This window comes from Podarcis bocagei (genome assembly GCF_964188305.1).
Source record: "Podarcis bocagei genome assembly, chromosome: 13".
Classification (NCBI taxonomy): Eukaryota; Metazoa; Chordata; class Lepidosauria; order Squamata; family Lacertidae; genus Podarcis; species Podarcis bocagei.
In genome coordinates, this window is record NC_138138.1 from 44,346,472 (window position 1) to 44,360,068 (window position 13,597).

A 13,597-nucleotide genomic window follows, 5' to 3' on the forward strand; every position below is an offset into this window, starting at 1 on the left:
GGCCCATTTATGGTGCCTATTGTGTTGGAAAGACCCCTCCCCTTTGAGATCCAACAGCCAAGAATAATTCCTCTCCAAAGGCCAGCATATGTGTGTGCCTAGGCCATCGGGGAAGGAGGCTGAGAGTGAGGTTACGAAACTGTCACCCCGTGGGAAAGTGGTGAGCAGCCATTGTTCTCATGCCACATGGTTGATGTGGATCCAGGTCCACTCAACCAAATTCCAAGATGCTGAAAACACCATAATACATTTTGAAGTCTCCATTTTTTACAAGGTCTTCTATTATGAACTTCAAAATTCAAAATTCACCAATACACCACTGGTCCCTTATTATCTATTGAAAGGGAATTAAACACAACAGTTCTGAATCTGTCACAAACACATTTTCTTCTACAATTCCACAGTGGTTCACAAGCATTGAATAAATAACTAAATTCCAGCTTGGTTATTAACAGGGCTATAATTAAATCTGATCCTCCTCAAAAAACCCTGTGGACTTTCAGTGGCCACTTGCAGAAGTAACATAAAAGATACCAAAATTAACCAGAATAATTTAAATAGGGTGTGGGATCCACAAGTCTGATCTTACATACTCCCAGATTGCATCGTCTCAGGAAACGTTACTACCATTCAAATGATACAATTTCATCCTGGAGAAGTTAATTATAATATTGCTAGAGAAATCATGGGTTCCATGTAGAACAAAGAGTTGGTTTTTTAGTGAGAATGGTGGTTTTAGTGTTCTTGCTGCTGGAACTGATTTCTTATAATGTATGTGAGGCTCACATAGCAAAATGCAGGCTCCAAGGTCCACACCACCCACTTCACACGTATCATCAGCCAGGAGATTTCATCATTGGTGGCATTGTTTTCCATGGTGCCTTCATCTCCTCTCCAGCCACATTCACTGAGGAACCCCCACCAGCACTGCCTGAAGAGCTTGTGTAAGAACTAAGCCACTCTTCTGTTACAGCAGAGAAACGATCAAACCTAGAGTCACAGCCTGAGAGTAATGACTAAGGCTGCAAACCTCTACCCATTTACCTAGGAATAACAACTTTGCAAATCAGTGGGACATAGGCTGATGTAAAAATCCATAAGAATGTCTTGGGAATTAAGAGAATACTGAAGAAGCTCCCATTTCTCAATAGGAAAAAATAAATATAAGTGTATTGAAATGTATGAATGTTTATGTGTCTGGGAGAACCATTTGATCAGCTAATTTTTATAGACCTTATCTGAACTAGAGTGTTAGCAAGAATGTATTTTTGAAAAACCTGTTCTGAAGCTGAATAACCTTATGCTTTCATTTTCTGAACTTAGACTAAGGTTTGTTTCAGCACTGAAAGGTACTTATTATCAAGTATAGAATTTAGTGAATTCCAACGACCATCACTGACTCATGAAAAAGAAGTCACTGCAGGGAGAGACCAGAGAGACCAGAGACTTTGTAAGTGTCAGAAAAAGACCTCAGACATGTAAGGGAAGTCGTCCCATGGGCCCCACATTAGCAACCCCTACTCTAGATACTATTAACCTTAAAAGATTGGTACAAAAGTAACAACATGAATTTCAACAGGGACAAATGCAATCTAAGATGATGAACACTTGGCTTGCCAGTAGTACATGACAAAAAACTCAATGGATCTGCATCAACAAAAGTATAGCGTCCTGATTAAAGTAAGTAATAGTACACTCTGTTCTGCCTTGGTCACCTGGAGTACTGTGTCCAGTTCTGATCACCACAATTTAAGAAGGATATTGGCAAACTGGAACATGTGCAGAGGAGGGCAACAAAGATGGTCTGGAAACCAAGTCAAGTCTTATGAGGACCAGATAAGGGAGTTTGGTATGTTTAGCTATGAAGAGAATGAGGGGGGAATTATAGATGTTTTCAAATATCTCAAGGGCTGTCACCAGGAACACACTTGTTTTCTCTTGCTCCGGAGGTTAGGACTCAAATTAGCTGCTTCAAGTTACAAGAGAGGAGATTTCAACTAAACATCAGGAAGAATTTTTCATTGATAAGAGCTGTTGAATAGAAGAATGGACTGTGAGTTAATCCGAATGAACACAAGATAATCAATTGCTGTGCTTTTATGTAAAATGATAGATCTGCTGAAGTTCCTGCTGATACAGTTTGCAACTCTCATTCTAGGGTGGTGCCTAAGATTTACCAGCACATCGTGGCCTTGGCATTTGCAGTCAAGGAGATCAACGAAGACCCTCACATCTTACCCAATATCACCTTGGGCTTCCACTTATATGACAGCTATAACAATGCAAGGAGCACATATCTTGCCACACTGCTGCTTTTATCAATGGTGAAGAAATTTGTCCCTAACTATATATGTGATGTTGAAAATAATCTGACTGGGGTCATTGGAGGACTTGATTCTGAAATTTCCTTTTATGTGGCCACTGTTTTGAATATCTTTAAGATTCCACAGGTAGGACACCTATGTACAATACCTCTATTAGCTTGCATAGAGGAAGAGGCAGGTTCCTCAGCCTCAGTTCCGGGTGAATATGAAATTGGAAGGACAACCATGTACACCACCTTGAGATCTTTGGAAAATAAAGGTGGTACATAATTATAATATAAAGAAACAAACATCAATAAGGGGAAATGTGCAATACCAGAAAAAGGTCACATCCCCCCCTCCCCGTCTTACACACACATCTAAAACACTGTTATCCCAAAGTCCAGTGATGGGGAAGTGGGCTTCTCCCTCACCAGCTGCTTTTTGGTTAAGCAGTACTTTCTGCTTAGTTAGGAGGGTATTTGAATTGAATAACTGGGGTATAGGGGAAATTGCTTACAGGATAAAAGCTGACAGGTAGGTGCCAATAGTAAAATTAGTGATCAGGGCATCTCAAAAAAGCTGCTGGGGAAGAGGAGGGAAATTGCTTATAGCTAAAACAACTGACAGGTAGGTTCCAGTACCATAATTATTCTTCTTTATTGCACCAAACACAAATAAGTTATGGAAAATTGAAGATAAAATCCAGTTCTGCAAGTGAAATAAGTGTTCATAAATAAAGTCTGAGAAGAATCAGCACAGTTTTGCTGTGTGATGGGTTATGTGCATCATGAAGAAGAAAGAAGCTCCAGAGAAAAAATATGAATCTGATCCAACTTGCAGTTTTGACAAAGTCAGATAATGTCTAGGTAATTTGCTGCTTGGGGCATGGTATGCTCCCCACTCAGTTTTATCCATTGTACAAGACCTTGCCAAATTTTGCAACGACTCAAAAAATGTTTGGTTTTTTAAAAGTAAAATAGACACAATGCCCAGCTCCAGTCATCAAAGTGTTAACAAAATTTCCAAAACTAAAACAGTCACAGTCCCCTATCATCAAGTGAAAGGTTGAAAAATGAGAAAAGGGAGATGATCCCAGGTTTCAGCCCATATGCATGTGTGTCTTTTGTAAAACTGAGAGAGAGGCAAACAAACCCTGAAAAGTTGGCAAACGGCATATTTGACTAACAGGTTTCAGCTCATAATGTATATGAATACTGCGAAAGGAATCTACTTTGTTTCTTCTTTTCTTCCATTTACTTTTTAGCTCATTTATGGCTCTGCTCCGGTGATGAATGATAAATGCCCAGGGCTTCCCTTCTACCAGATGGCAGCCTCAGAAGCCCTTCAATATGAGGGAATTCTCTCTTTGCTTCTGCATTTCAGGTGGACGTGGATTGGAGTCATTGCAATGGACAATGACAACGGAGAAAGATTTGTGCAAACCATTTTCCCAATGTTTACCAAGAGTGGTGTGTGTTTTGCATTCCTAGAAAGAATCCCTGATTTTAGTTTTATTTCTGAAATTGATGGCATGCTACAACAGGGGGGATATTATAAACCATAAAATTCTTAGCAGCAAATCTAATGTTATGGTGGCAAATGGAGAATCTTATTCCATGGCAACTTTTAGATGGCTTCCATACCTATCAGAACATGATGACATGATAAACAATATAAAAAGTAAAGTATGGATAACAACTGCCCAGATTGAGTTTGCTTCATTTGTCTTTCAAAGGAACTGGGATTCAAGAGTATTCAATGGTGCTATAGCCTTTGAAATTCACTTTAGAAACCCACCAGGATTTAATCAGTATGTTCTGCACAGAAATCCTTCCAGCACAGATGGGGATGGTTTTATCAGGGACTTCTGGCAACAGGCCTTTGAATGTGTATTCCCACATATGACTGCAGACAAGGTGGAGGGGAATATTTGCACCGGAGAAGAGAAGCTGGAGAACCTTCCTGGATCATTTTTTGAAATGAGCATGACAGGCCACAGTTACGGTATCCACAGTGCTGTCTACGCCATGGCCCATGCTTTACATGCCATGTTTGCATCCAGACTCAGACACAGAGGAATGGCGTACAGAGGGAGAGGGAAGAATCAGAATCTACAGTTTTGGCAGGTAATAGGCTGAACATCCTCAACTGGAAGAGACCTGTTATTCTCTGATAAAGTATGGGTTTCCAAATGTTGCTCATTGCTCTCAGAGAAAAAAAAGGTTTTGTATGACAGAAGTTGGGAGGTCACTGAGATGCCACTGTATTCACAGATAACAAGCAGTAGTCATGGCCAAGAGAGATGCTCAGCATACTCTCTATCCCATATACACCAAATCTTCCCTCAGAGCAGGTGGTCACTTACCACTGTTGTGTCTCCTGAGATGAAGAGGGAAAGAGGGAAATTGGTGTGGGGCAGGGGAGATAAAGAAAGGTTGTAAATAAGGGGAGAAGGAGAGAGAGGGATGTGGAAGAGAGAAAACTGGTGGTCTCTCCATCCTTGGACCAGACTCTACTCACAGTTGACTGTATCACCACCCACCTCTTGCTCTAATAATGAAGCACGTGAAAGTTAGTGGTTTCTGGCCAAGCGCAAAATAAGGATCAGGCAGACTCAGCAATGGAGAATAAGAAGGTGAAGTTTATTGCCAGGCAATAAGGACCCAGTTTGGAATCGCTTCCAAAAGGAACTGGGACCCCGATTGACAGAAATCCAGAGGTCTTTCTACCTAAGCAAATCACAGCAAATCATAGATCATGAGACAACCATGAGGGACTCACAATATTGTCAGCGAGAATCAGTCAATCAGCAAGCTGTTGTCACGCTACCAGCTCCTGGTCAAGCACTGGTCAAGCACCGGGTTCTAGTTCTGCTTTCCGATACTTGCAGTGACGCTTAGTCTAACCTTTCTCCCAGTTATGACAGGACAGGGAGTTTGGAGATGTTGTGGTTTCGCTCTTCCTGTTCTGTGGATTAATTTAGCCTGTATCTGAGGGGAATTTGTACCAGAATCTCTGATTCACGTCTCCCCTTGTCCAGGGTACACGGATGTTTGTAGGGGAAAGGTCGGTTCCTAACTTTGCTGTTCCAAGCAGTTTGCAGTTAGCTAAGGCACAGCTTCCCTCTCATTCAAAATGGATTATAAAATACTGTCATCCTTGATTATGTGTAAGCATATTTGAATAGACTGATTACTGATAACTGATAATATGGATAGCGTAGGGGTAGCCCTTCTTCCTTGCTTTAATAATAATAATAATAATAATAATAATAATAATAATAATAATAATAATAATTTATTATTTATACCCCGCCCATCTGGCTGGGCCTCCCCAGCCACTCTGGGTGGCTTCCATAAAAACCAAAAATACAGTAAAATATCACACGTTAAAAACTTCCCTGAACAGGGCTGCCTTAAGATGTCTTCTGAATGTCAGGTAGTTGTTTATCACTTTGACATCTGCTGGAAGGGCGTTCCACAGGGCGGGCGCCACTACCGAGAAGGCCCTCTGCCTGGTTCCCTGTAGCTTTGCTTCTCGCAGTGAGGGAACTGCCAGAAGGCGCTCGGCGCTGGACCTCAGCGTCCGGGCAGAATGATGGGTCCTGCAGTCTTTTCCAAACAATTGCCTCTTCTGTATTCAATCTAGCTCCATCACTTTCTGAGAAGTATCTCATTTAACAATACGGCAGGAGATGTGGTCTTCATCAACCAGAATGGAGAGGCGGCATCTAGCTTGGATATTGTGAATTGGATTATATTCTCCAACCAAAGTTTGCACAGAGTGAGAGTTGGGAGGATAGATCCACAGGCTCCTCCAGGCCATTCATTCATCCTTGATCAAGATGCCATAACATGGCACAGTTGGTTTAATGAGGTAGAGCCGAATTGTTAGATAATTCCAAAGAAATTCAATCTTGCATAAGCAATGATCATTCACCTGCATGTCTACTCACTGTCTTTTCAACTGCAAGTTACTATGTAAAACATGACGAATGCATCCAAGTACTAGATTAAGGGCCAAAAGCTTGCTGCTAGAAGCCACTACAGGAGTAAAGGAAAATATTTTATTAAGGATGATACAAAACAGAACACAGAGAGCCTTCATGTGAATATGGGTGCTTTGATCTAGGTCAAATACCAGTTTTTCTATGAAAAGGCCTGGAGATAGGAGTGCAGGGTTTTTTCCCAGCCAATCAGGGCCTCTGCATTTATTTTGCCTGCACAAGAGGGTGTACGTGGTGAAAGACCAGGAAAATATGAAGTGGATGATCTGTTTGACCTTGAAGCAATCTTACGTTACACCTGCCTCTCTCGTCTCCCGTGATTTTTCATTTCTACAAGTGCACATAAGTGGTTAGTTGGAGTAACTAATGGGTTTTCCTTTCCTCTGGAAGAGTGCAATGTGAATTTTAAGTAAAAACAGAAATCTATATTAATATAAACATAAGAATTAGGATATCTTTACATTTACAAAATACTGATTTCAAACTGAGTTAAAGAGGATGCATTAATAGATAAGCCCCAAGATTTCACCTTTCTTGCTAAAAGGTGGAGGAATGAGCTGGTTGGGAAAGGGAGGTATAATAATACTAGAGCAAGAAAATGGGAACCGACAGCAGCAGGTCCAGGAGACAGCTAGTCTTCTAAGTTCATAAGTGGAAGAGGAGGAAGCAGGAGAAGTGGTGAAGATTGAGAGAGAGAAGGAGAGAGCTGAGAGGAAAGATGTAAAGAGCAAGTGACTGGGCATTAGGAATGGATACATTAGTCTTTAAAAAAGAGTTATCTTCTGCTTTTTCATCTATGGTATAGACTCAGCCTCTTTCTGTCTGTACTGAGAGATGTCTTCCAGGATCCAGCAAGAAAGTAAAGGAGGGACAGCCACCTTGCTGCTACGATTGCATCCCATGTGCAGAGGGGAAGATTGCAAACCAGGATGGTAAGAGAAATAAAGAGATGAAATAGATCCAGACTCAGCAGTAATAATTGAAAGGTGTTGTAAGGACAGCTGATTTTACGTTTCAAAATAGATAATCTACTGTATGCATTATCCTGCCCCTTTGTGATCATTGCCTTTCAGTGGTACCTCAGGTTACATACGCTTCAGGTTACACACTCCGCTAACCCAGAAATAGTGCTTCAGGTTAAGAACTTTGCTTCAGGATAAGAACAGAAATTGGGCTCTGGCAGCGCGGCAGCAGCAGGAGGCCCCATTAGCTAAAGTGGTGCTTCAGATTAAGAACAGTTTCAGGTTAAGAACGGACCTCAGGAACGAATTAAGTACTTAACCTGAGGTACCACTGTAGTTTAAATATGCCAATCAAATGACAATGACTATGCATTGAGAGTAATTGGATGGTATGTGGTTCAAATCATATCTAGAGGGGGCCTTGTTACTCCTTCTGACTTACACAGGCTGCATCAAGGATAGTGTGAATAAACATTTATATGTTAGTGGCTCTGCCTTTGGCACCTCACAGCTCTGAACCAATTAAAATCAGTAATAGCACTTTGCAGAGCACCAGACAGTACTAGATATGTGTTTTGATTTAAAGAGAGCCCTTTTCTTCTCAGACAGAAAGTAAACATTTCAGAAAGTTGACATGATATGAGCTAATTTCTTTTTTTTCCCCCAGATATGAATGACTGCCATAAATGCCCAGACAAAGACTATCCAAGCAGAAACCGGGATGCATGCCTACCCAAGGAATATCAGCTTCTCCAGTATGGAAAGGAGTCAAGAAAGATATTGAAATGTGGGGCAAGTTGAAACTGTCATTCTGGGGCAGAATAGCCACAATCAAGATGAGTGTGCTCCCAAAGGTGTTATTTCTGTTTCAGAACGTTCCTGTAATCAAAGGTACAAAGATATTTAAATACTGGCAGAGAGTGATCTCAAAATATGTCTGGCAGGGCAGGAAACCGAGAATAAAATTTAAACTGCTGACAGATGCGAAGGAAAGGGGGGGGGGCTTTGCTCTGCCAGACCTGATACTATACTATGAGGCGTCATGCCTATGCTGGGTCAAAACATGGATAAGATTGGAAGATAAGGAAGTGCTAGACCTAGAGGGATTGACTAACAGATTTGGGTGGCACGCCTACTTATGGCATGAGAAGAGAAAAGTACACAGGGGCTTCGAAAATCATATCTTTAGAGGTCCATTGATTGAGGTATGGGAGAGGAATAGAGATATGTTAGAACCCAAAACACCCCATTGGCTATCGCCACTAGAAGTCATGAGTGTTAAAAAGATTAATATGAGAGATAATTGGGCTACCTATGAACAACTGTTAGTGAAAAAAGAAGGAAAGTGGAAAATGAAGCCTTACGATGAGGTCAAAGAGAAAGTCTATGATTGGATGCACTATTTCCAGATAAATGCAATGTTTAGGAAAGATATTAAAGACAAAGGATATGCCGACAAAGATTCTAGATTCCAGACTGAGATATTGAATAATAGTCATAAAACTCTATCTAAAATGTACAATCAGTTATTGGAATGGAATTTGATAGACGAGGAAGTAAAGTCGGTCATGACACACTGGGCTAGAGATATCGGTCATAATATATATTTCGAAGAATGGGAGAATCTCTGGAAAAAACATCTTAAGTTTACAGCTTGTGTGACATTGAAGGAGAACCTAATGAAAATGTTTTACCGATGGTATATGACTCCTGCAAAGTTAGCTAAAATGTATGGAACTTGTAATAAATGCTGGAAGTGCAAGGAAATCCTTCTACCATATGTGGTGGGAATGCCAAAAAGTTAAAGAGTTTTGGGAGAGTGTATATAACGAAATGAAGAAAATTCTAAGATATACTTTTGTTAAAAAACCCGAGGCATTTTTGCTGGGAATGGTAGGAAGGGAGATTAAGAAGAAAGATCACAAGCTCTTCCAGTATGCAATAACGGCTGCAAGAGTCCTATTAGCTCAAAATTGGAAATCTGAGGGCTTGCCGACAGTTGAGGAATGGAGAGCAAAAATGTTGGATTATGCGGAGATGGATAAGATGACAGGGAAAATTAGATACTCAAAAGACCAGAGGTTCATTAAGGATTGGGAAAGTTTTACGGAATATCTGGAATATCTAAGTGATGGACAGATAACACTAGTGGGCTTTAAAGGAGCTCTGTAAAAGGTAAAGGGTATTGTCTATAGAGAAACGGAAGAACTAAGAAATGCGAACCTACATAAAAGACTATTACGGATGATTTGTGGAAAGGTTGAAGGAAGTCATACCAGAAATCTGTGAAAATGAGAATTGAATTTTCTTTTATGTATTTTGTATAATGCAAACTAATAAAAAAATCATGCTTGAAAAAAAAAAGGATATCAGCTTCTTGTCTTATGAAGAACCTTTGGGCATCAGTTTAGCCTGCTTCTCTCTTTTCCTTTCCCTGGTACTAGGTACATTTATGAAACACCACGACACACCCATTGTCATTGCAAACAACCAAAACCTCACCTACACTCTCCTCATCTCTCTCCTGCTCTGCTTCCTGTGTGCATTGCTCTTCATTGGCCGACCCGAGAAGGTGACGTGCCTCCTCCGGCAACCAGCTTTTGGTATCATCTTCTCAACTGCTGTTTCTTGTGTCCTGGCAAAAACCTTCATGGTGGTTTTGGCCTTCATGGCTACAAAACCAGAATCCAGGATGAGGAAATGGGTGGGGAAAGGACTAGGCCACTCCATTCTCCTTTCCTGTTCCATTGTTCAAGCAGGGATATGCACTGTGTGGCTGGCAACCTCTCCCCCATACCCTGACGTAGACATGCATTCAATGACAGAACAAATTATACTAGAATGTAATGAAGGGTCTGTGGCCATGTTTTACTCTGTCCTCATCTACATGAGCTGCCTGGCCACTGTAAGTTTTGCTGTGGCTTTCCTTGCCAGGAAGCTACCAGACAGTTTCAACGAAGCCAAGTTTATCACTTTCAGCATGTTGGTCTTCTGCAGTGTTTGGCTGTCCTTTATTCCCTCCTACCTGAGCACCAAGGGAAAATATATGGTAGCTGTGGAGATCTTCTCCATCTTAGCCTCCGGTGGTGGGTTGCTGGGTTGCATCTTCTTCCCCAAATGTTACATAATCATTCTGAGGCCTGAGCTGAACAATAGGGAACAGCTAATAAGGAGGAAAAATGAGAAACCTGTCACCTGCTGTATTTTGTGTTTTTCTCTGTGTTTACAATAGAATAGTTGGAAATATAAGTTCACCTGCTCCCTTTTATAATTTTTTCTAATTTTTCCAAATTCCCGTAGTTGAAATTTCCTTTGTAAAATTGACTCATTTGCTTTGAGGAAAACAATCATACATTTACACATACATTATTCTGTTGCAACATGTGTTGACAAGAAGACTCAGAGCAATTCTTGTCAAAATATACATGTAAGGAAATCTGTATCTAGCCTTAATTCTCACAGCTTTCAACATAATGTGAAACTGTACTATGGCAGCCCTGGAATATTTGAGTATTCATTTATGGTCTATTGTTCTCTACTGCTCACCGTCAGATTTCATCATCAACTATCCATACTCAAGATCGTAGAAATGTAAGATGATCCTCTTGAGTCAGGTCAATGGCCCATCTTGTACGGCAGCCTGTACTCACACTGACCAATCAGATTCCTGTGGGAAATAGAAATACTTTATTGTCACTGTACCATTTGTTTACAGTGAGATTAAACCTTCAAGCCATATCCAAAAGCAAATGCACTGTCTCCAAAATTGTTTCCTATGGCAGTGAGTTCTATAGATTATCTATGTACTGTGAAATAATATACCCCCCATTGAATTGGGTTCCCTCCCCCCAAGATTTTGTCTGAATCATGTCTCCTTGGTGAAATTCATAGAACTAGAAAAGAAAGTATGAATGATTTCTGCCCTGGTGCTTGGAAAAGATGGCAGCAAAGAACCATGCACAGTTCACTGGGCAAAGCATACGACAAAGCCACAACACAAGTGATGGATCAGAACGCTATATTCTTAATACAAATATGTATTATATTTGTGGCAAGTATATTGTTGGACTTTCCACTGACTGTTGGCATCCTTCAGCAAATGTTTGATGAGTAGATAAAATTGATTAGACCTAACCATGATGAATGGAGAATACAAGTAAACCAGAGCTTAATCAGATTGAAAGTGGAATCAAAGAGGACAGAGAGACTTAAGGTTGTATGTGTATTCCCATAACGGACCTCAGCTTTCTAGAATCCAGGCTTAACCTCTAAATTATACTTCCTGTTATACAGCTCTTAAGGGCACAAAGCCACTGCTTTCTCTTAATTTCTACCATAAACCAGAGCCTACATTGCCAGCTTGTACTCACTTATCTGGGAGTAAGGCCCATTAAATCTTAAAACACTTATTTCTGAGTAGACATCTGTACTGTTATACAGCAAGCTAACAAGGTTTGTTAATGAGTGTCTGTAAGATTATCCCCCCCCCCTTGCAGAATGTCCAGGTATTCAGGTGGAGAAAGGAATGGAAGGAAGTAGGACAAATAATGATGATACTGATAGTAAAAATTTTATTATTTATAACCCACCCATCTGGCTGCGTTTCCCCAGCCACTATGGACGGCTTGCAGCAGATATAGAAACACAGTAAAACATATTATTTCTTTTCTTGTTATATGCTTTCAATCCCCCTAGAGCAGATATTGCTAGACTCCAGATATTGCTAGACTCCAACCCTCATCATTGCTGACCATTTTCCATACTGACTGAGGTTGGTGGGCTTTGGAATCCATCAACATCTGGAGTGCCACACATCCCCAACCCCAACCCCTGCCCTAGCCAAAGTGAAGCAGAATACATATTTAAAAAATAAAATGCATAAGTTTGCAGATGAAGCCAGAGACATCAGCATCACTGAATGTATTTGGACACAATTAAACTTCACCAAAAAGCAGGAAAGTCAGACTCAGCAACTTTGTGAATCTTGACCCCCTCACCTGGGTGTGGATGAACTGTGGGGTCTGAGAGATTTCAAGAATCCTCTTTCTCCCTACGGTACCAGCTGACATAGGCTGACAGAATTAGGAGAGGGTTTACATAAGCCACTATAAAAGGAGTCATACAGGAGGGCATGGGGCACCAACTCAACCTCTCCAGAGTCATCAAGTTGGCTTGCATTGACACAAATCCCTTGGAGGTCATGATGGTCACCAACAGTGGAATTTTGTCACCAGTTTCTTTTATTGGCCTGCTCATCTCGTACGGATTCATTCTCTAAACAATCTGCTCCCAGGGTCCCTCTGAAGGGACCACCAAGGCTGCCTCCACATGCACCTCTCACCTCATTGTGGTCACCATGTATTTAGGCTCTGTTTGTTTAATTACCTGCCTCCATCAGCCCAGTTCATGATCGATAAAGTGTTTTCTGTCTTCCATATCTGTGTCACCCCCTTGCAAAACCCAGCCATTTATGCTTTGAAGAAGAAGGAGGTAAAGGCTGCAATCAGAAGCCTTTCAACAAGGCTTTCTGTGCAGGTTTCCACTCAGGGCCCTCCCCACCATTAGACAGCATGACATAGCAACCTCTAGCAGCTGATTTTGCTTGTCTCAGAATGGTCAGTTATTTAATTCACTGTTTCAATGCATTTACACATGGTGGAAAAAGTATATAGGAGAAGTAAATAAGGAGAGGTTTTCCCCTCTCCTGATTGCATAAGGTAATTTTGGGTGCAGGTAGAGCTAATGAGGTACCCAGAATACATCGCTCATTCGGTACTTGGTGGGGCGCTACTTCAACCAACGCTTGAAGACTGGGGTTACACCCAATGGCTTAACCACCAAAAGTTTCGAAGTTTTGCTACAATGAAGGCAAAACCTACGGCCAATTTGTCTACAGGCAAATTCCTCCCCAGCTCCAAATATGGCAACTGTCAGAAACCACAACAAGGTCAGCAGGAAGAAGAAAAATGAAGTGGTTAAATGGAATGACACTTAGGAAGAAAAGCTATGTTAGATCATGACCTGAAAAGGAAAATACATTTTACAAGCACGAAAATTAATTGACCTGATTTGTGAATGGAAGTAAAAAGGGAGGGTGGGAGGTTGTCGCTCTTCACCCAGCCGTGCTGCGAGAGCCTCCTGCAACCACCCTTTTAAGCCTCACTGCCAGGCCAGACAAGGCAGCAGCCAATAGCAACAGCCAGCAAGGCATGGTGCTCCAGGAGGCACCACTGAAGGGCCCATTTATGGTGCCTTTTGGGTTGGAAAGACCCCTCCCCTTTGATATCCACTGGCCAAGGAGAATTCCCCTCCAAAGGCCAGCA

At 41.3% G+C, this 13,597-nt stretch overlaps 1 pseudogene across 1 annotated transcript; it reads left to right on the forward strand.

Moving 5' to 3' along the window:
- Nucleotides 1-3,576: 3,576 nt before the first annotated feature.
- Nucleotides 3,577-13,244, forward strand: LOC308571836 (vomeronasal type-2 receptor 26-like; annotated as a pseudogene). Its single transcript has 7 exons — nt 3,577-4,432; nt 5,955-6,182; nt 7,118-7,244; nt 7,942-8,029; nt 9,648-10,474; nt 12,673-12,764; nt 13,008-13,244. The product of its transcript is annotated as a vomeronasal type-2 receptor 26-like (transcript).
- The last annotated feature ends 353 nt before the right edge of the window (nt 13,245-13,597 follow it).